The following is a 24,812-nucleotide window of genomic DNA, read 5'->3' as shown; positions in this document are numbered from 1 at the left end:
TTTGAATTACTTAAAAACAGGATAGGTTTTAGTAGCAATTATAGTTCACTTCATAAAGAATTCGACTGAAAACACTAAGTTATTATAAACGTAATTTATATTTAAAAAATCTATCCTTTAACTTAGATATAAACTTCATGACCACTGTAAACTATTTTTTTGCACAAATTCAGTTATTGCTTACTCATAGAAACAAAGTTACATAAGAGAGGAATATTTCTAACACCTAATACCTGTGTATACTAGAAACAAAATCTATACTAAGGTATATTTCAATGTTAAATTTTATTCTTGTATAACAATTAAGTTATCCGGAATTATTATTGTTAGGCCGGTTTCATAAATATTCATCCGAGGGCAGCGATGCGCGTAGTTTACTAATTTATTGTTAATTTATTCGTTAACACTGGTTTTATTGTAGAAAGCTTTCAAAACAACCGTCTATTTATCGGAGGAGCCTCGGCTAAAACATCTGTTTTCAGAATTCATACTTTGACCTGGTTAGATTGTACTCTAGTTATGGAATGAAAATTTGGCGGTCATTCTAGCTTATGAAAAACTAACGAATAGGAGCGCTCCCGTGCCGCTACGACTCTGTCTCGTGGCATTAAACGTATCAATTGCATGATAGCTATCGTTAGTTCGCTTTTCGTGTGTTCATAGTAACCTTTCGTTTTTCGTATGTTACGTAAGGCTTGTCGATGTTTAGTTTTTCCACATAACAGGATTGTTGCAACCAATTGTCATAACTTGTGGTGAAGCTTTCACTCTCGGAGCTTTTTTCAGTGTAATAATAAGCTACTTTAGTTATAGAACTGATTTCAGCTGTAAAAACAGAAAAATCATTCATTTAAATAGTTTTATGTTTATAAAACTATGTACTTACTCTTTTGGATTCAAATATTAGTAAATTAACTTAAAATAGCCTAGCGAAATACGGTCGTATATATTTTAGTAAGAAAGCTATTTTGCGAATAATAACAGCAATTTAACAAAACGGTTCAAGTAATAAGAAGGCGGGAGTCTGCTGTTGACTCAAAGTTTTCACAAGATTATTCAACTTACTACCAACCTATTATTTATTTTAACTTAATTTAATTAAGAGTTTATTTTGGTAATTACTGTTCTTTGCCTCTGTTATAAAATTTACAGTAAGATAAATACAATATTCGAATGTATTTTATATTAACGAAGATAATTAGGTATGTACTGGTTTAAGTAAATAAACACTGTAAATACTCGTGTAAATGTTTTTAAGCACAATAATTGGAGTGTATTTGTTTTAAGGTGTGAAAATAATAAATTGGTACTTTTGTAACTGAAGTGATTTTACTCAACCTTACCTTTGTAATAAGTAGTTAGTATCTCATCGACCAGAGTTTGTCTGTATGGTTTGTAGGAAAAACAATAGCAAATGAAAAGTATATAATTTTTTTTAAATCCATATTATATAATTTATAATCCATCATAGATGGCGCCACCGTCGCCAAGTACAGTTAACTTGTTACGCTAATTTTTTTCAAATAGTTTTTAAAAATAGAAAACTTCATTTAAAAGTTATTAAAAGTGTTACTAAACAGTCAATAGTGAACAATTAACCCGTGCAAGTATTATCTAACGGAATTTCTAATAGCTATGTGAAATAAACAACAAGAAAGTAATTACATGACCCAAAACTAAACTAAGTGGACTAAGTGGATAAATAAATTACGAATATTCATTTCACGATCAGAAATAATTGACAAAAGTGATAAATAGTGAAAATATAGTTCTCAAACCCTGTTCCTGGAGGGTGATTCGTGTCACAAAAAACAACTTCGTTTTCATCTCGTTTTCAGATTTTTACGAACGAGCTATGAAATTGCGATTCACATGGCACTAAAAACAAGCTACATAGTAAGATCGTTTCGAGATCGCAAAATGAATGAACGGAATGGAGAATGACGCGATTCATGTCAATTTTGTTGAACTTTTTGATATCGCTTATCTGTCATATTTTGACGTTTTAGCGATTTTAAACTTTCGAAGAAAAGGGTGAAATTGTTAGATCGTTTTCAGAAAATACTGCTAAAAGTGAAATTGACCTTGTACGCATCTCTCCAAGATCTTCAAGCCATTTTTCAGCCGGACAGCCGTCCCTACGAGATACGTTTCCATCTTTACCGAATTCGTAATTTTCCTTTATAGTAAGCTTGTATTAGTGATATTTATTTGATGTGGTGTGGGTTTTGGCCTGAGGCCCTCGCAGAATGAGGAAGAATATTTTAACCGAAAGCATACACATTCCCTCAGTGTGCAAATTGTAAGTTAATGAATTAAACACATTGTAATGCATGTATATTTTATTTATTGATAGAACTAATAAATTCTATGAATTATCACAAATACTAAAAAAATATAGGTAGTAATTAGGTCCCTTTACCACTTAATAAAGCTACAGATAATGGCAATCAAAGATTAAAGTCTTATTATTTTTCTCATATTCTCTCCTATAGGTTGGCTGGTACAAAATGCTTTTAGCCTTTTGTATAAGTAATTATTAATACTTATATATACAATATTTTGTTAACAATTATTAAACTATTATTGTATATAGGAACTTAGGTAATCAGTAATCACAGGTGCTCCTCTGTTTGAATTGACGCATGAAGAAGAGGAAGAAGAGAGGCGTGAGGTCATTGAAGGCTAGGCGCATGCGCAGGGACGGGATCCTCCCGCGCAGCAGCCGCAGCAGCGCCGCGCTGACCGCGCGCTCCACGCCGGTCGCGGAGCCAGAGCTTCACTGGTCGCGCAACTGCGTCGCCGCTAAAATCTGTGGATTTTCAATTTATAGTTAAAACATATACCTACAAAAATATTTTGTACTTATTCCGATATAAATTATGTATACGTATTATTTTACTTTAAGTCTGGTCTTGATTGTTCCTTTCATTAGCCTAGAAAAGACAAAATGAAAATTTCAGTATGATATTGTTCTAAAAAATTACAGACAAAACTATGCTGTAACATAAATATTCAACACCAGTTTTCCTAAGACATTATTGGGGTAACAATGAAGTTTAATTCTATTCTATTATTTAGCCAAACATTTAGGAATAACCTACCATTTCCATATGAGGAACACCTCCTCAAGAAGCCTCTCATTGACTGCAGCCTGTCTGTTCATTACTTCAGCTAATCAGCTATCATTGTGAGGGCTGAAGCCGTGGCCCTCTCACAACGCAGTTGCTCCTTCTGCTACTCAAGCACATCGGCTGCTGCTTGTGTTTCTAAAACAATTCAAAACAGAAATTGGATACATCGTAAATTACAATACCTTCTTGACTACAACCGGTAACATTTATATTTCAAAAAAAATAGGTTAATACATTGATACTTACATGTCTCAGTCGTATTTCTCTAAGTAAGTTAAACTTCCTTTCTTCTTATTTTCCAAAAAAACTACGTTGACACGAAAATGAGCAAAGAAAATCAATGTTTTTATGGAGAAAACATGGCGGCTGTCAAAAGTGCCACAGGTTATGAATTTCTTCAACGTTGAATTAAAAAGCTGTTTCTTGATACTTGCTATGGACACTAATTCCAACAAAATATATTGTAGGAACAAAATTATTTAAAACAATTAGTGGTAGTATTTATAATTTTTGCATGGCAATTAAAAAATATATAGTTTCATTCATTTCACTCAAGCCATCCAAATACGAACTAGCGATATGAAAACGAGATCAAAGTATGTGTGCTATGAATCGCGTTTTTAAACATTGCGGATTTCATCTCGTAACTCGTTCGTATCGCTTTACAAATATTTCGGTTGAGATGTGAATCGCGCCCCTGTTGTTAGTAGTGCTATCATATCAAAAGGGCAAAGTCCACTAACGGAATCTAAGTTCATATCATCTTTTGCTACATACACATCACAAAATTCACTAGAATATTTAACTGACCGAGTGGTCCAGCCGTTAAGGTGTTAGCTTTTTGAGACTTCAAGGCGCTAAAGGGCGCTGGTTCGAGCCTCCATAAAACACCGACTACTTTTTCTTCGTAAATATTAATTTGTTCTTTATCAGACATGAATTTCTTTGGTAACATAACCATTCGTAATAAAAAACGAACACAATCGGAAACACAGGTGACAGACGATGAAAGTAGTACATCTAAAAATACGATAGATGTCTCCACCAACAGCATGCCTGAGCTTACAGACGAAGAAGACGAAGAAAAATATCGCTCTAAGAATGAGATTAAACGTTTAACAAATGAACTAAAAATTGCACATAATGAAATTGCTAATTTAAATTTAGAGAATGAACAGCTTAAAAAACAAATAGATGACTTGCAAAAAAAGAATGATCTGTGCAAAAAAATAACAGACAGTCTAAAAAATGACTGCGTCACTCCGAAGAAAAAAAGAGGACAATCTTTAAAATCGCAATTAACTACTACACCGTATAGTCCTAAACCTTGCTCATCCGGGGCAACACACGAAGAACAGAATAAAGAGCCACCTACAATAAATCAAACCAAAATTGCTGAAACAATGACACAATCTACATCATGCACAGTGAAAAATCAACCTAACCTAGTAACAAAGAAAAAATCACAGAAGACTAAAATATGCTTACTGACCTGCAATATAAAAAATGTGGTTCTTGACATAGCAAAAAGTATATTTACGGAGAAAGACTACGATTTCTGCCATTTTTTAACACCGTATGCAGGAATCAAAGATCAACTAAATGGATTGAATAAAAAACTATCCAGTTACACAATGGATGATTTCTGTATCGTCATGATAGGGGAGGAAGATTTTACAAAAACCAATAATTATCATGGGTTAATAACACATATAAGAAACGTGCTAGAAAATATAGAACACACCAACGTAATAATATGTACGCCCACATTTAAATATGGACAACATCAATATATGTTTAACGGAAGAGTCGAATTGTTTAATCATCTTCTGTATTCGGATGTGCTCAAAAATGAATATGCCTACCTATGGGACTCGAACACAACGCTGCTCTATGACCATAGTATGTTTTATAGAGGACACGGGCACCTAAACAACAGAGGCCTGCGAAATATATTAAATTGCATACACCAACAAATAAAAATGCATGAAAATTATGATGAAGAGGGCAACAATAAACACGTTGAAGAAATACCAGATGACCTGACAGCATCATTTTTTCGAACAGACCGAGTCTAGGTATATTCCACCAGAACATATGCGGAATTAGTAATAAAAAAGATGAAATTGATCTGTACCTTAATAACTTAAGTTCTAGTAAGGAATTACACTATCTTTGTTTCACTGAGCATTTTCTGTATGATCATTCCATTAATCTATTTCAACTAAATAATTATAACTTAGGATGCTATAACAATCGTAGTAATAAAAAAAGAGGTGGATCTCTCATCCTGGGTCTGCAAGACAGAAAGTGTGAGGAACTTAAGATTTGTAAAAAACTATATAAAAATAAGAGCTTTGAAGTTTGTGGTATTAGGGATCTAGAGACTAACTTATGTATTATTTGTTGCTATCGTAATCCCGAACTTGAAAATTTCAACATTTTCATGGAACAACTAGAAAAAATGCTGGAGCACTTCTTCGACAAAAAATGTATAATATGCGGAGATTTTAATGTTGACCTTCTAATAGACTGTAAAAAACAAAATGAATTAATCTCTCTACTAAAATCTTATAATTTCAGACACCTAATTAATGAAATAACTTTCATACGAAACGACTCAGAATCATGCATCGATAATTTCTTTACTAATCTACCTGAGGAGTACGTGGAAAAGAATGTAGTAGATCACAATGGTCTGGCTGATGGACACGCTGGAATTTTTTGTGATCTTTTACTTGACATCTCAGGTTCCAAAAAAAATACCAGTGAATCAATCACTATGGTAAGACGAACATTCTCTAAAGAAAACAATGAAAATTTCAGGAAAGAAATCATGAAAGAAAATTGGAATAGTAAAAATACTACCGGTTTCGTGGAAACTTTCAATAAAGTCTACAAACAGAGCTTTCCAAAAAGGAGAAAAAAACTAAAAATTAAAAAGGGCACTAAAATCACTTGGACTACAAAAGGCATTAAAGCCTCGAGTAAAATGAAAAGGATACTTACACATACAAATAGCTGTGACCCTACCATAAAGTCTTATCGCAGTAATTATATAAAAATATACAGAAAGGTTATTAAAATAGCCAAAAAAATTGGCGTTCAAACAGAAATAGAAAAAGCGAAGAACTCAACCAAAGGAATTTGGAACTGCGTTAATAGACACCGAAATAAAAATTCTGTATCTCTAAAAGAAGAACTGTTGTTAAAAGTAAATGATAAGATAGTGCACCTCCCACAAGAAATAGTAAACATTTTTTCAGATAAATTTAAGTTCGAAGATGACAGCACGATTGTGAATCCTGACGAGGCAATAGCGCTACTCTCAGAAAATTATGAAAAAACATCAGATAACATGATCTGTAGAGCCACTACCCCCACTGAAATTACAAAGACAGTAGTAGGCTTTAAAAATAAAAAATCATGCGGTCACGATGAAGTTCCAATAACGGTAATCAAAGACAATATAGATATTCTCGCAACTCCCTTATCCAACTTCTTCAATGCGTGCATGTTTGAGGGGGTATTCCCAGAGCAACTAAAAATTGCCAAGATCTTGCCAAAACACAAAAAAGGCTCAAAAACTGACCCATCCAAGTACAGGCCAATCTCTCTCTTAACCATACTTTCAAAAATATTCGAAAAAATACTTAAATCTCGCCTAGTCCTACATCTAAACATGAATAACATTCTGAATGCTAGACAATTTGGTTATCGACGAGGTGTTGGAACTACAGATGCTATAGACAAGCTTCTAGATGATATAGTTCACAAACTAAATAACAAAGAAAAGGTGGCAGCTCTTTTTCTCGACCTTAGTTCAGCTTTTGACCTTGTAGATCATAAAATACTTCTGCAAAAGCTTGAATTTTACGGAGTCAGAAATCAAACCTTAAAGCTTTTTGAATCCTATCTCAAGAACAGGAAACAGTTTGTGGAAATTACTAATATTGTAGATGGCAAAGAAGTTACTACCACTTCAGAATATGTAAATATTAAACGAGGAGTCCCACAAGGCTCAGTGTTGGGGCCCATTCTATTTATAATCTTTACTAATGACCTATTAGAATACATCCGGCGATCCTTCCCGGAAGATAAATTAATAGTATATGCAGATGATACTAATGCTATCCTATCGGCAAAAGACATGGATACCCTTGAATATAAATTAAATTACATACTTGATAACTTCAGTTTATGGTTTAAAGCCAACAATTTAAAAATAAATACTTCGAAAACCAGTGCTTTACTATTTAAATCCACTATTAGAAATAAAGATAGCCTACATATAAGATTAGACGGAGAAAAAGTTGACATGGTAGACTCCGTGAAATTTCTGGGAGTCCATATAGATGCGTTACTGAATTGGAAATCAGAACTAAAATCAATAGATAGTACTCTGAGCTCGGCGTGCTTTGCACTCAGAAGTCTTCGAGACGAGATCAATGAAGAACAACTAACTATGATTTATTACGCCCTCGTAGAGTCAAAATTGAGGTACAGCATTAAACATTGGGGAAATAGTTTCGATTATAACATAAAAAGAGCATTTATACTACAAAAAAGAGCTATTCGCACTATCGTCCGCATACCTCAAACTGAATCCTGCAAACCTCATTTTACTCGACTCAAAATACTGACGGTGCCTTCACTCTACATTCTGGTGTTACTAACGGGATTAGCCAAAACCAGACATGAAATTGAAAGTGAAGATGAAAAAAAACGAAGGGAAAATACTAGAAGAAAAGACTTACCAATAAAGTTTGTTCCAAAATTTACAGTCATTAAACATTCGGCCTCATATCAGTCCCAGGTCGTTTTCAACAAATTGCCACTCGATTTAAAAATACTTATTAGCCATAGCAGCTTCAAAACGAAACTAAGGGATTTTTTTGTTGAAGGGGTGCTTCTATAGTCTAGATGAATATCTTAAGTGACTGCCTACCTACATAAGAAACTTAATAATTTTTGTACCTACCTACTTACATCTATTTTGACTTGAAATGATATTATAATTATTTAAATTGGTAATTTCGACAAATTGTATTAAGTATAATTATTATTTTAATGACTTTTTCAAATTATATTAATCGTAAAAGTTCATTGCATATTGTAAAGTATAGGTTGGATACCACAAAACTTTATTAAATTGTGTAACTACCTAGGTTAAGTTAGTTTTAAAAAATTCACACACAATGTATATTGTTTATGAATAAATAACTATGAACTAACTATGAACTAATGCCTATTACCTTATTAATGAATGAATAGGTATATTTTTAAGGCCACCGTTGCAAACTATCTTATTAGAAGATGTACCTATAAAAAAAATTTTAAGCAGTTCATCTGTTTCTAGCTGCAGCAGAGCAGGCAGGTACCTACGTACGTCCTGACTACAACATCTGTTTTATCAGAAAAAACCTCCCCTACCCATTTTCATGCACTGAACCCTTCACACAAACAGGTTTAACTCTAATTGAAGATTACAATGACACGATTCTTCTAAAAACAGAGAGAGGAAAAGGGGAGAATAGGCAATCTCGGCGAGTCGGGACTCCCCCTAATGGCATGCCGCGGGGCGCCGGTATAAAATATACCGAGACTTCTTGAGCGACAATTTTCCTTATCTTGAGCTAAGACTGTTTACTAATGTTCCGCGTTGGTAATCGATATTTTAGGATTTTAAGGTAGGTAGCAGTATAAAACATGTTAATTACGAAATAAAAATATCATCAACTGTCTTAACAATTGACATAAATCCAAATAGAAGCTTGCCATACATGTCTATGAACAGTACTTAGCTACAAAAGGCTACATATTTTAACAACAGAACTAGCTACATGTTTATATTTACTAGTCTCAAATTCAGCGAATAGAGGAGGAAAACAGATTATTACAATATTGAGTTTGAAAAACATGGGCGAAACACAGTTTTCCTTGAAAGGTGGAGTGAGTGTAAACGCCGAGCCACGGGGTGAATCCAATAAATGTCTTTTTCTTGCGACAATTTTCTTATCATTCGAGACGTTTCGTTTCCGAGTTATGCATTATTCAAATACAAATGGAGAATCAACTGTGAAAATCATGACTTATGAAGCCGATTCCGATCTTATAATCGATAAATTGCTGTGATTTTCTTAAGGTAGATACATTTTTAGTTGTTTTTGACTCCAGTGGTATTTGGAATTTTATAACTTTGAGTCGAGATTAACTTAGCTTAACCAAGTGTTATTTACAAGTTTACCGTCAACTATGTAATGCATGCCTAAAGAAATCAGGTGTCAGAAATGGAAACTGTCGTGTTGAAAAATATTGCTTGATCTACATAATTACTGAATAATTATCTTCAAACATTTAACTTGAAAAATATTTACGTTTTTGTTCGTACTATATTCTGATGCTCTGTTAAACGTGTTTCAATATTGCAGACGGAATAATTAAGCTCGTATTTTTCCGTTTAGGAGTAATTTGGTTCTATGTCACGGGAACTTTTTCATTCATCATCATCATCACGACCCATTACGTCCCCACTGCTGGGGCACGGGTCTCCTTCCAATGAAGGAAGGGTTTAGGCCTAGTCCACCACGCTGGCCAAGTGCGGGTTGGTGAACCCCAACACAAGCAAGCTTGTGCTGAGAGAGTTGTCGGGTAAGTGGGCAACCCGACTGTCAGATGTTTTCAAGCCGCCCGAAGGCCTCTGACTAGGCTTAACGACTGCTGCCGAAGCAGCAACCGGGACCCACGGCTTAACGTGCCGTCCGAAGCACGGAAGCGTCCAGAAAAGCACCACTTGAAATTGGTCACCCATCCAATGGCTGACCGTGTCAGTTGTTGCTTAACCTCAGCGATCAGTTACGATCACTGAGGCCCGCTCGACTACGGACGCTTCTTTTCATTGCTCGCGAGTTTATAAATACCTGTGTCAGATTTCAGCGTAACGCCCACAGTGAAAACTCTGACACATGCTATATGTCCAAATATTATTTATAATTATATGAGCGACAACAGTGAAGTCCTGAGCGATGCCTGTTGTTAATTACAACCGGAATCAGAATTAATCAGCACAGAACAACGAAGAAGCCGTATTGACACCGTCAGTAGTAATACTGATAATAGTAATAGTACAGTAGATTTAAATTAGATTCTCAGACAACGGGAGAGCATCATAGCGTTGATATAAAGATTGATTCAGTTCACTGCTCTCTCGGCTCAAAACTATTAAAGGACAAGACATTTAAGAATGAATTTAAATTAGTACATCAGAATATTCAGAGTCTTTCTTCTAAATTGTTAGAAATAGAACTATTTTCGGAAAAATTTAACATTGATTGTTTATGTATCACAGAACATTGGTTAGACGAGAATAAAATGATGTTCCAATTGAAAAATTACAAACTTATAAGCTGTTTTAACAGAAAGTGCAACGAGCATGGCGGGTCACTTATATTTCTTAAAGAAAATTGTAAATGTAAAGAACGAAAGGACATAGTTGCTCTTTCTGTTAAACACCATATAGAAATTTCATGTGCAGAGCTAAACAAGTATATAATAGTATGTACCTACAGGCCACCTACTGGTGATTTCATTACCTTTGAGACTGTCATGGAGGATGTTCTAAGGTTAGCTTCCAATAGTAAAAAGGAAGTAATAGTGTGTGGTGACTTTAATGTTGACCTATTAGGTGACTCTCCTAATAGGTCGAAATTACTGTTACTTTTTAAATCATTTAATCTTTTTAATGTCTTTCTGGAACCAACTAGAATTACATCCACGTCGGCCACTTGTCTAGATAACATATTCTGTAACTGTGAGTTTAAAGACAGTAGTGTGATAAATTGTCTGCGGTCAGACCACAGTGGGCAGACCATTACCTTAGTAAACACTGACAAGACAAATAAAACTAAGGTGAGATGCAGACCGATTACTACAAAGAAAATTGACAATTACTTGAAGAAACTAGACGAAAAACTTCCGAAGGTTAAAGTAGATTGCAATTCTAATGAGATGTATACTAACTTATTTAAGATAATAGCTGATGAGTTTGAGAGTAATTTTGAAACGAAGGAAGTTTTGATAGACAATAAAATTAAATTTTGTGACTGGGCTACAGATGGTATTCGCAAAAGCAGGGCGACATTATATGATCTGTATGAGATGAAAACATTCATACTCCGCCCTGACTTTCAATCTTATGTGAAGAAATATAGCAAAATGTACAAATGTGTCTGTCACTGTGCGAAGACAATTTTTATTAATAACAAGATTAAAGACTCGGCTAACAAATCTAAGGCCATTTGGAATATTATTAATAACGAAACGGGGAAGAATCGAACACGCGAGACTAATTTATCTTTAAAGGTAGGCAATGACATAATAACATCAAATGACGAGGTGGCGAGAGTCTTTGAAGAGTTTTTTACGAACATTCCTTTAGAGACTACTTGCAACCTAGATTCTTCAGCTACATTAGCTGAAACCCTGATGAAGGAGAACGCACCTTCAACCGATAAGGAATTTAAATTCAGATATATTAATACATTAACTATTATAAAAACATTTAAGTCCTTAAATATGAAGAAAACTGAAGACTTGTGGGGAATGTCAGTTAAATTTGTTCTTTCTATTATTAATAAAATCGCCCCAATTTTGGCTAACATTTTTAATAAATGTATCGCTGAAGGTGTGTTCCCAGATCTTATGAAATTGAGTAAAATTATACCTCTGTTCAAGAGTGGGGATATGGAGGACCCTGCAAATTTCAGACCTGTCTCGGTTCTTCCAGTTTTGAGTAAAATATTTGAGAGGGTCATACTCAGTCAGATGCTTTTGCATTTCAATGAAGCTCGATTGTTTCATAGCCAGCAGTATGGTTTTACAAAAGGCAAATCAACAACCGATGCCGGTACTGCGTTAATTAAGCACATATTTGACGCCTGGGAAGACCATCACGATGCTATTGGAGTCTTCTGTGATCTGTCGAAGGCGTTTGATTGTGTAGACCATCAGACTTTAATTTCGAAAATGAGATACTATGGAATAGGAGGAAAGGCTTTAGATTTGATAGCTTCATATTTAGACAAGAGGCAACAAAGGGTCGATATTAACAATACTAAATCACAGGGGGCTCATGTAAAGATAGGCGTCCCTCAAGGATCTATTCTAGGACCATTTTTATTCCTCATTTATATTAATGACTTGCCTTTTATGGTTGAAAAATTGACTAATATAGTTTTATTTGCTGACGATACTTCTTTGCTTTTTAAAGTTAAAAGAAGTGAAAATAATTTTTATGAAATTAATTCTATTCTATCTGACATACACGATTGGTGTACCGTAAATAATCTTTTATTGAATTCTAAGAAAACGAAATGTATTAAATTTACACTGCCGAATGTTAGACAATGCGATACTAACATTATTCTAGATGGGAATAAATTGGACCTAGTTAATGATACTGTCTTTCTTGGTATGACTATAGATTCAAAGTTGCAGTGGGGACCTCACATTGCCAAATTGGCTGGAAGGTTGAGCTCCGCAGCTTTTGCTGTACGGAAAATTAGACAACTGACCGACGTTGAAACCGCCAGATTAGTTTACTTTAGTTATTTCCACAGCTTATTGTCGTATGGCATTTTGCTTTGGGGTAGAGCCGCTGATATTGAAACTATATTTGTATTACAGAAAAGAGCCATCCGCTCTATATACAAACTTGGTTCCAGGGATTCATTGAGAGAACTATTTAAAGAAATTAACATCCTTACAGTTCCATGTCAGTTCATTTTTGCCAATTTAATGTATGTACGAAAGAATATTTCCACTTTTGATACAATTGGCAGTAATCATGACATTAATACTAGGAACAAGCATAAGCTGGCTTTTCCAGCGATGCGTCTGGCGAAAGTTATTAAATCGTTTTTAGGGTACTGTATTAGATTTTATAATAAGCTTCCAACAGAAGTTGCTCAAATGCCAGAGAATAAGTTTAAGTGTTACATTAAAGAGAAACTCAGTAAAAAAGCTTATTATAAAATTGATGATTACTTAGAGGACGTTAATGCATGGCTGTGATAAGTAGTTAGCTCTGCTCATATTATTATAATAATTATTATTAAGCTTATATGTATTGTATACCAACTAGTTTTAAGTCTTTTTTTGAAAAGATGGCTCAGGAGTTTCTTGCCTCCGTTCTTCTCCTTAGACAGAAAGAGCCCCCCCTTATCCGAACGGAGAGTAATTTGTAAAAATTGACGTTCATCAGAAAATTTTATATTTGTACGATGAATAAAAAATTTTGACTTTGACTTTGACTTATTAAATTAAATTAACTCTTATTTCATTACATTCTCTACTCGAACGTAATAAAGGCAAAGCCGCCGACTGTTCACATGCAAATTATTCAAAAGTTACCAGAATTGTATTGTCGAGTGCGTACCGCAGGCCTATTCTGTAACCAGTACAACTTCGAGACCAGTCCTGCTTCGGTAGTTATTAAATATAAATGAAATTATTGTGAGTAAATCAATAATCAATAATTATCACGCAACGAATAAACTTTATAATGAAATGTCTGTAAACCATCTTAAGTATTAGGTATATCATGTTGGTATTGTCTGAGGCCAAGATCCAGTTGGGTTTGCTGAGCCAGCGGTGTAAGTAAGTAAGTATGTTGGTATATTGGTGTTCAAGGCTCACAGCAAATATACACGACGGGATTATTATAGGTAAGTAGATGTTGTTGTAGTCATATGGCACCACAGAAGTGCAGAGGGTCTCCACTAACATTCGTCATATCTTTTAGGCGGTGTACGCGCCGTACGAATACACATTCCCACTATCATGGGCATTTGTGCGCCACCAACTTGCGGTCTATTGTAGACTTGGCCTTCCCTGCGGCCGCTTTCAACGCTTAATATACATAATACACTCACGGGCAATGATTAAGTTCCACTGAGAAAAACACCAAATTACTTCTAATCGGAAAAGAGTTTCTTAATGACGCCTTCTGCAACATTGGAATACATTTAACAGAGCATCAGGATACTAGCAATGAAAAATGGTAACGTTTTGTTCAAATTTTAAATTAAATATTAGAAAAAATTGAGTTCGTTTGGTGTCGTCATTTTGTGAGGAACTTTTTCATTGCCCGTGAGTATATGTAACATATATTATGTTATATACATATTCAAAGGCTTTCATTATTACACATCGCCCTCATCCTCGAGTTCGCCCTCGCCCTCGCTGATCCAGAATCCTGCCCCAGGCGCCTCCGCCGCGGCCAGGAGATTAATTCACGCGTTTGTAATTTTTTCAGCTTTTGTTGCCCATTGAAAACCTTCTTATCGGCCTTTTCTGTAATTGATGAAAACAGTTATGAGACGATACGTGATGTGTGGGCGAAGACATTAGGAAGGAGCATGGGTGGATGTGGCATTTTACCGTAAGTAGGTAGATTTAGGACTGCAAAAATGCTACGAAAAAAAAATTGTATTACCTTGCCACAGTGAAAAAAAAAGATAGTATTAAATATTTATGTATATTAAATTATACTTCCCACGTTGAAATAATAATTATTAGTGGAGATCTAATAGTCATTATTATAATCTACCGCAAGTTAATTAACTATCACAAATACTATTATGAATTTGGCTACAAAATATATTATTTTGATTTAAACCAGCATTCCAGTTAATAAGGTTTCCGATGCAGGCTTTTAGCAAACATTTTAGTATTTAATTTTCATAATTATTTTCGATAAAAATTCCCGTGACTCGTTGCAACAATAGCTTCAGTCATTTATTTAGAAATCGTCATCATCAGCCAACATTGCTATTTATTTATACAAACTTTAATTTTACAAAAAAGTTGTTGTAAAATCAGTTACACATACTTAATGCTAAAAGCATTTTCTACCAGTCAATAGTAGAAAGAAGAAGAAAGAGGTTCAAGGAGTAGAAAGTAGAAAAGTGTAAAAAATAATAAGAAGAAGAAATTTTCACTGCTGGACATACAGTCGTTTGCAATAGAAACCAACAATCATGTAAACAAATATGGCGGACTGACATTGACAGCGTATTGTTTATGCCCATAGTGATGTCATAGTGTTCTAATTAGATTAAATATATAAGCCATAGACTATAAAATAAAACTGATTATATATAAAAAAAGTGTTTATTAAAACAAATTTAAATCTTCGTCTTCGTCATCATCACTACCAGAAGTGTCGCCGGTGACCGTAATTATAAATGGAACCACTATGTCATCGCTTGCCATGTCTAAAATGCCGTCGAGCTTTTTCATTTCTTCCTCTTCCTTTTTTCGTTTTGGTTAATTATATTAAGCTCTTGAATTTTTTTTAAATTGTATTCAAATAATATTAAATTAAAATAATTTATTAAATTAAAAATAAAAGATAACTTCAGATTACGAACAACACTAACTTTTCAATGACTTATAGAGTTCGATGAGTAAAAAACTAAGATGACAGCTTGTCAAATACTTCGAAATTTTTACGTTGCAAATGTTTTAACAAATTTAACTTATAAATACAAGTTAAATCGTGTTGAAGATAATGTGAAAACAATGGTGTGTTCTTGAAATCAGACTATGTTCATAAATTGATCGAAAATGTATGTGATTACGGAGTAATCGTGACAATTTGGTTTGTTTACATGATTGCTGGTTTCCATTGCAAACCACTATAGACCTCTCACTGTATCTAAGTAAGTAGCCAATTCATAAACATTCACCTTGCTTTGGAGTAAAGTTTTACTTATATTTTTATAATGTTTTACATAACATAAATGTCAAACGAACAGCAAGCATGGCTGACCCTAGTGACTACCATATCTACATTCGCTATTTAGTCTTTGCCCGGCCGTTTTCAATTTGCGAGTCCAAACTCTTGATGTTATAAATTTTTGCACCAAAACTTTTAACGTCCGCGCGCGATAAATTGGATGCTTTCCCCCGAACAATAAGTTATTGTTGTATGCGGATTTAAGGGTTTTTTGTTATTGCCAAAAAGGCCGTAAACCCTTTGAGGTTATAATTTTTATTTACAAGAGTATTTGCCCGTTTTATGCCTGTGTAAAGGAATTTTACGGGGAATGTGGATTCATATTGATTCTATAATTGTACCTTGGTATGAACATTATTAATATAACGAAGTACAATAAAACTGCCGACTGTTTGAGCTCAAAGTAGAAAACATCACTGTAAAACAACACCGACAATTCCTCACAAGATAATGAAATAAAATGTTCGTTGGACAAGTGGATATTTTTGATATCGAGCGATTCTAAAGCAAGTCACGTCACCCTGCCTCGCTACGTGACCATATCAACCGTCGGACGCAGCAATTTGATGACACAACCACTATCGGAGAAGGATTTAATGCTCGATAACGAGAGGTAATTTAATTTTGAAAGCGCTCTTATTCAGAAGAAATTAGGCAAGTGTTATCCGAAGACCAGAGGATTAGGAAGGCCGAGTGTTGTGACGCTCCTTGGAAGAGGCCTATATCCAGCGGTGGATAGTGGTATGTAATTATTATTATGATTTTAAAACCTGGTATGGAAGACCTACTGGATCAAGCAACTTTGTAAATGTACTTAACACCCATGCATCAATTGCAAGTGGAATATACAGTAAAGGGCAGAGAAACCTGACTCCTCTAAGAAACATTGTTACTACGAAAGGGGGGTCAGGTTTATTTGCACTTGACCGTACCTTTTAGCTGTAATTTTATTCCATACTACATATTAAAGTTACGACCACGGCTGTTTACAAAATTAAAGAAAATGCAATTTCTTTACAAAGTTAAGGACAATATGGTAAAGTTGCGATTTTTATTGAACATTATTTCTTTGTTGGGGCTGCGAACGACAACGAGATATGAATTTAAGGGGTAGCTTTTCTTTTGACCGATCTCTTTTTGTAAGATACGTTTCGGTAGATTGGATATTATACATTTGTTATTGACAATTTTAATTCTAGATGCATTGGTAAAATAACTGTAAATTTTGTTAAAAATTACTTTGTTAACTTTTAAATTAGTAAAGTTTTCTATTAATTACAGTGTGTCGATAAGTACCTACTGTAGAATATTGTTTCAAAACAAGAAAAAAAGCTCATTTCATTTTGAAAAAAGTTTGTCAGTTTAACCAGTAAATAATGTTGTTGAAGATTTCGGTAGCATATCACGCCCACCCTGTATTTTGTGAACTGGTTAACACTCTTTTGAACAAAACGTCTCCCCTTAACCATCGGCATTATTTAAAGCTCCAAAGCACGACTACTATTAGTCGCGCTACATTATCTCATTGTAAGGAGAGAGGCGACATCTGTCGACAGATTATTGTTATAATTTATAGCACATTGAGCCGCACCCTCGCGAATAAAATACTGTCGCACTTACGACTTATGCTTAGGGATAAGATTAGAAGCTACTTAAGAATATTAATGTTCGTTTGGAAAAATAACAGCGCTTGAGATTTAATTTAATTTGTGAAGGGATATGCCCCTTGAATTTATGGTTTTTCCATATTTCGATAGGTGTTTTTAAGGAATTAGTAGCTGTTGCTCAATCTAAATGAATATCTAGATTCTCTTTATCAAGTCACGTTAATTATTTGTGTAAAAATAGGTTCAAAAGTTTTTTGCCGACGAGTTTTGATGTTAAAAGAAAAATAGTGGTTTAGCACGAATATTAACCACAATAGGTACATTGTAGGGCAGAATTATCTACATAGTTTTTTGAGCCGTTTATGAATCACGCGACCGTTATCATCGCGATCGGTGCTTTCACATAGTAAATCGAAACCCCGGTCTAGACAAACGCACCAGACCCAATTCATTCTTTATTATACCACCATTTAATTGAATAGTTTTAACTAATATACTAATAGAACCCATTCCGTACCCATAGTGTAGAGAAGATTCAATTACATTTTACCAGCTTTTATAATCTTAACTAAAACAAAGTCCACTATACAGGGTGTTGCAACTAACCCAATTTTTTTCAACATTTAATTTAAAATTTGAACAAAATATTACCGTGTTTAGTTGATAATATCCTGATGCTCTGTTAAATGTACTTCAATGTTGCAGAAGGTGTCATTAAGCTAGCCTTTTCCGTTTAGAAGTACCTAATTGAGTGTTTTTATTAGTGGAACCCTTTCATTGCCCGTGAGTGTATTAATTTTCAGGACATTTTATCCTGAAAGTCTAAATTTTTATGTTATCTATCAAAATTCGATTGTGTTGAATGTGTTCTGTAAACTACTCCAGTCTCGTACCACCATGTCAAACACGAGATTGTTTGAACCTTGTGTGTGTTTTGCTTTGAATGAAACTATTCAAGATTTACTCCGACCGAGATAAGGGAAGTGAGGATCAAAGCGCCGCCGATTAGCCGAGACTCAAGGAGGGTTACACTAGCTTGACAAAAACAACAGCACCGCTAGTACTGGTTTTGCAATTTACGGAAACAAAAATAGTTTAGGTTTCCTTGTCTCATCTGAGTGATGACTTCATACATTATTTGTCAAAAGTTTCATGGTAGTTTCTGATAGAGATAGAGCCACTTTGTATGCGTGAAAACACAAACATTTATAGTTTTAGACAAATTATCAAACCTGAACTAGACTTACAGCTAAGCGATAGAGGCGTTTTTATCGCAGTGGAGCTCCAAAACTTTTCATTTTTTCGTGTGCTAGACTGACCCCAAGACTAGAGAGATTCGGGACGAGGCGGGGGGCCACTCCGACCTACATCAAGCCGCCGCAATAACTTGAGCACTCAAAAAGTTAACTCCTGACAACAGTTTTGTTAAGTTATGTAACTAAGTTAAGTAGTGGAGAAACACTCGGTAATTAGGCAAAGAGGTTGGAAGTTGGGGAAGATTGTTCGCTTTGAGTATTGTTGTACCAATTAGGTTTATGAGAACTATTAAAAATAAGTAGCCATTTTGCAAAGTAACTTACTAATTATACTTAGGTATTCTCTATATGCAATTATTAAATAGATACATGATTTTATATCTAAAAAAGCTTAATTAGTACATACGTACTGTAGATTCACACTTCAATATTTATTATAACGTCCCTTTTTCACTGAGTTGTTGAAAACAAACACTCAAAGACGCGAGAGGTAATATTCCGTGCATTAACCCACATCCCTCAAACATGGCGTCTTCATAAAGCAGCTCACCTTCATCACCCCCCGCCGTCACCGCTTTGAGCATCCACTCCATGCTCGAGACAAAACCAACCAATTTACTTTTTATACCAAACGCTATGAGCGTAATCACTGGAGGCCAATTCCGGCAGAGGAGTCGGTTTGTGAGATAGATGGCGCGTAAGGCTCATTACACACGATGAAATATCGCCGGCGGATCATGCGGCGACGCAACACGCGATGTGTGCACAGCCTTACGTGGCTCGGGATGTTGATGGCAGTTAATGAATTTAGACATAAATGGTAGATATCTAGGTTGCGCTTACCGAACCCCAATGGTTTGTTAAGCGTTTAATAGTTGTATCCCGATCTTTATTTTAATAAAATCAATAATTATTTATACTTTGATTGCAAAAACAGTATTGTGTACATGTAAATCAGGTGATTTTAGTGCTAAAACCGTTATCCACCAGTCAACTAAGTATACCTACTAATAGTCTTATTTATATTTATGTTCCAAAATGAATGATATCTAAAATGATCATCCTTTCTAAACTTTGAAGCGCCGATAATGATCTTATGCATTGCCATGATAGCAAAGTGAATCATAGCACACACTCTCGATAAAAGTCACGTAAACCTAAGATTTATTTTACGCTTCTCTGTCGGGGATGAAAAACGCTCTCCATAATGTAATCTGAAGCAACCTTTAGCGAAGCATCTAGTGATCTCATAATGTGGCGGCGGCGGCGGCGGCGGCGGCGGGCCCCGGGGCGCACTTCCTACAGAACTAGAATTAATCTTAGCCTGTTTGTGTTATTCTACAACCTTCGGTGCCTTATGATATGACGGAGGCTATTCTCAATGTATTGTGAATTTGACTTGTATTTGTATTACTGCTATATACAAGCCACCTCGCTTATGCTTTCTACTGATGAATCTTTGCGGGATATGAATTTAGAAGTGCATTGCTGTATATGACATGTTCTGTCCTCTTATAAAGGGCAGGTCCAATGCCATTTTGAGGACACCTCCATGCAAGCTATCATTATGTAAATATTTAACTTTATTTATGTTCAAAACTATTTTATTTGTAGCAGAATATCTATAATAACTTTGTACAATTATAGATTGTTTGTAAAAACTCAACAGTGTATCCTTCCTGTAGTTTTGCGACAGCAAACATACACACAGATACACATCAAAATTGTTACAGTACTCTTATTCTTACTATAACGTTAAAAAACCTATTTACTCAGTGTATGTACAATGTTGAGAATTCAGTGCTTTTCTTTCATTTGTATAATGCTATTTGAGTCCTCATGTTCTCAATAGTAAATCGTATCAGTTAATTTATCTAAAAGTTGTTCAAAGATTGGACACAATAACGTGAAATTCTATTGTTATTGCTTAGTTCTATTAGTTTTTTCAGATATTTGATTTGTTCTCATCGGACCAGAAAAATACCTTTCACTGCTAAAATATACGAAATGAACTAATTTCACATAAAATATGTTATATTTAGGGCCAGTTTCACAATGTCTGGATATTGGCTGCCTGTGGGATAAATAAAAGACTTGCTGTCACTGTATAAAACACAATTACAGAGAGAAACAGCATGTCTTTTATTCCACAGGTAGCCATTATCCAGATATTTTGAATCAGGCCCTTACTATACATAATAGGTACGGTGGCCTGCGCCTAAAAGTATACAGGCGGAGTTTTTAAAATAGATCCCTGATGATGAAGGGACCAGCTACATCTGTTATAAATCCGGGGACGTGTTGTGTGTGATGTGTATAGCAGTGGTGTTTATGTGGATGTGCTCGAGCAGCATGTGAGCTTGAGATCGCTATTTTAAAAACTCCGCCTGTATACTTTTAGGCGCAGGCCACCGTACATCCAATTCAAGTTTAGGGATGTAAAATAAAATAATATATCAATTTGCATATCCTTTCTTTTTATAAAATTATATTTTGTATAAGATGTTTTAGTTTTTGTTGGTCAATTCTGAAAGTCCGGTGGGTTCCACTACAATTCCCAGGCTCCACTGTTATCAGATCCGTAACGAAATAATCTTGTAATGTCAGAAAAACTCTGAGTGGGTGAACAGCATTATTACAAGTGAATTTAATCTGTGCCCAAACCATAGCAACTTAAACTACAAGAGTGTTCCTAAGGCAAAAAAACCTTTGCATTTATAAAAATATGTATTAATCATAAAAAGAGGGCTACAATCTACACTCAAAGAAACAATTCAAAACCTTATCTCGCTATTCCATCTATGTCAGTGCTCGTTGACAGGTGCTTAACAACACCTTAATAACAAAGCTTAAAGCCATTTAGCTGTGCCTACACCACCGCCGACCTACCCTCAGAGAAAAAACCAGCAGCAGCAAAAGTTGTTTGTAATTGTTATTTTTTAAATTTTTATTTTATTAGCATTAATGAGTTGGGTCGTGATTGTCCACACGCCACTGAACAATTAGCTTTCAGTGCAGTGGTGTAGAATCTAAAGTCCTTCGCCTATTTGTATTGTCAAACGATAGTGGTATTTATTATTATAGGTATAAGGTCGGTGGCAGGTTTGGTGCATAAGAGTTAAAAGGCCAATACATAGTGAATGTGGAGAGCTGAGAATGTGCACTCTAGTGCTTGCGTGTTGCGGAGTGCCCCAAATTCTTTACATTCGTTTATTTTTATGCATATTGAATAGTTTAAATTGCCACCTACATAACACAGCGATCACGCATTGTACTAATGTAATCCTTTGAAGGGTAGGCAAAGATAGTTACATGGAATAATTTTTTCCTCTTTCGGGACACATGTTTCCTAAGTGTTCTGATCTGTGTCCGTCTAATTGTACTCACGCTTACGCGTATACCACCTATCTATATATCTATTTACACGATCCTTGCCAGTATCAAACAAACTCCGGTGATATAACAACTCAAACATTGGCATCCACAATAGGAGACTGTGATGTTGAATAAACAAGTGAAGACCTGTGATGAATTGGTTAGTAGTACAGCCATTGCGGATTTAATTAGTGAAAGGAATGAATATTTATTTACTTACAAATTTATTATTTACAAATACTTCATAACTACCTCATAGAAAGAAATAACAGTTACAAGGCAAACAAAAGTGCTCATCACACGAATGTTTCCCTGGCTGGTTCAGCGGCCTTGAGCTTCGAGGGCAGGCCCACAACCGCCTTACCTACGGTGCTGTTACAGTGCTAGTGCAGGAATACATCTACTTTGTTAGCGATTACTAACCAAACATTGTTATCTCTGTGTAACATAGACTAAACTGGGATCTATTAAATTGGTAAGTAGTCCTGTTGACGTCTGCACACTGTTCGCCCCTCGTGGCGCGGTGTGGTAGCTATTAGCAAGGAGTATGGAACTAGAGAAGTGACACCATGTCGAGGAGATAATGGTAGAGGATATAGATACGGATTTTAAACGGATTTACACCAAAATTATTTTCTGACGAAATAAGTAAGGGTACACTCAGTGTCTCAAAAATCATCCAATGTTTATCAATTCATTTCAGATAATATCCAGCTAGGCAGTCGAAACTAAAATATGATGAAAAAAACATTAAATTTCTCCAATGATGTATTTTTTATACCTTAGTAAATTTGTCAGTATAACATAAATAGTGTCATATTTTACATGAATAATTAAATATGCTGCAATGTGATTGGTCGTATCTCTCTATTGAACATCAGTGTCCGGATCTGAATTATTAATACAAGCATTAGGACGCCAACCGTCGGCTTATTGTCCCACTAGTGACTACCTCACACACCCACATGCACACACATACTAGACACAATACATGAGAGTCCCACAGAGTCATACAGAGTTAACGGGTGTCTATAACGTTATTGGCCACAATTTTATGACGTTGGACAGTCTGTTGTCAGCGTTTTGATGGCAAAGCATGGTTTTAACACTTTTAACACGACTTTGCATTACAATTCATGTATTAAAGTAACTATGCCATTTGTTTTTAGTCATCATACCACAATGTCGGGGCCATAAACATACACTTACTTATTTAACCAGACACAGTAAATAGTAAAGCAAGACGTTTCATCTTGAATAAACATAAATTATAACTATTTACAATCGGTCGGTAAATGTTGAAAGGTATATTTAATAAATAGGTACATCAGCACGTTTGTAAATATTATTTTACATGTTATTCGTATCGTTGATAGTTGAATATATAACATCTAATAAATGGTGTCTTGCCAATTTTCAAGGTCTTGTCGTGACTCGTGACTTGTAATCGCAAATATCCATCACCCTGTAGTCGCCTAGCTACCCTTTGCCGTAGGCCAGCTACGCCGTAGGCCCGCTACTACGCTGAAAACACCGCCGTGAACATAGCAGCAGAAGCAAATTTTTTGTATGAGTGAATTTGTTTTCATGATCATGAAGAAATAAGAAAAAGTAGCAAAATTCTGTTATCACTACATGCTAGGGGATGCTGCAATGAACCTATATACATATTACACATTTAACAGTGTGCTCGAAATTAGTCAAAATTATTAATTATAAGGACACTCAATACGGCCAAATATTATTCATGATTATGAAGAAATAAGAAAAAGTAGCAAAATTCTGTTATCACTACATGCTAGGGGATGCTGCAATTAACTTACTAACTACTATTACACCATTCAGAGTGCTCCGGCAGATTAATTACATTACAAGTTAACGTCACTCATTAAAAAAAAAATTACAACTAAATCTACCCACATGAGTGTGTAAATAACGGATAGACGATGGTAAATACATTATAAATCTATATATGTCATCTTTGTGTTTGCTCAATTGACTTCAAAATAATCAATCAAAGAGAAAGCGCCTGAATACATTGTACAGCAAATTGCGCAAAGAAGCCGTAAATTTATCGTGGTGTAATTAATCTCTCGGAGCACGTTGGTAAATGTGATATATGTCTATAAGTTCATTGAAATATTCTCTAGCATCTAGTGCTAACAGAATTTGGGTAGATTTGCTTGTTCTTCAAAATCATGAAAAAATTGTCGCTATATTATGTTATGTTAATCAAGTTAAACCTTGATAAGAACTAAATCTACCACTCATCGAGTGTATGTAATGGATAGACGATGGTATATAGATCGTAGCAATAACTACTTTATGTACGTATATGGTCAAGGGACTTCAAAATAATGAAAAGTGTAAGCATCTGAAATATGTATTAAGTAAGTTGTCGGCTAGGGAAGAAAGTGAAGGAATTTTTCACTAAAACAATTATCAGCACCTCAGCCCAGTTGGTTACAGCCTCGAACTAGATCCTTGTGGTCTGTGGATCGAATCTAACTAAAGCAACTAAAGATCTTTTTTCTTTTTTTTATTTTAATGATGGTTACTTTTAAAAATACATACAGTAATGAATGTAACCAGTTATATTACAGACTTATTTTGGGTTCTTAATATGTAGGTAAATAAAAGA

General features: G+C 34.9%; 1 long non-coding RNA gene across 1 annotated transcript; it reads right to left on the bottom strand.

Annotated features, from left to right (window-relative positions):
• Window positions 1–2,693: 2,693 nt before the first annotated feature.
• On the bottom strand, window positions 2,694–3,584 carry LOC125489885. The gene is made up of 3 exons (XR_007267319.1): window positions 3,381–3,584; window positions 3,105–3,269; window positions 2,694–2,812 (listed from the first exon to the last, which is right to left on the bottom strand). It is a non-coding gene; the product is annotated as an uncharacterized LOC125489885 (long non-coding RNA).
• Between the last annotated feature and the right edge of the window lie 21,228 nt (window positions 3,585–24,812).

The sequence above is a fragment of the Plutella xylostella genome, chromosome 18 (assembly GCF_932276165.1).
Source record: "Plutella xylostella chromosome 18, ilPluXylo3.1, whole genome shotgun sequence".
NCBI lineage: Eukaryota > Metazoa > Arthropoda > Insecta > Lepidoptera > Plutellidae > Plutella > Plutella xylostella.
The sequence above is the reverse complement of the archived record's forward strand: the minus strand, read 5'-3'. Positions and strand labels throughout refer to the sequence as shown.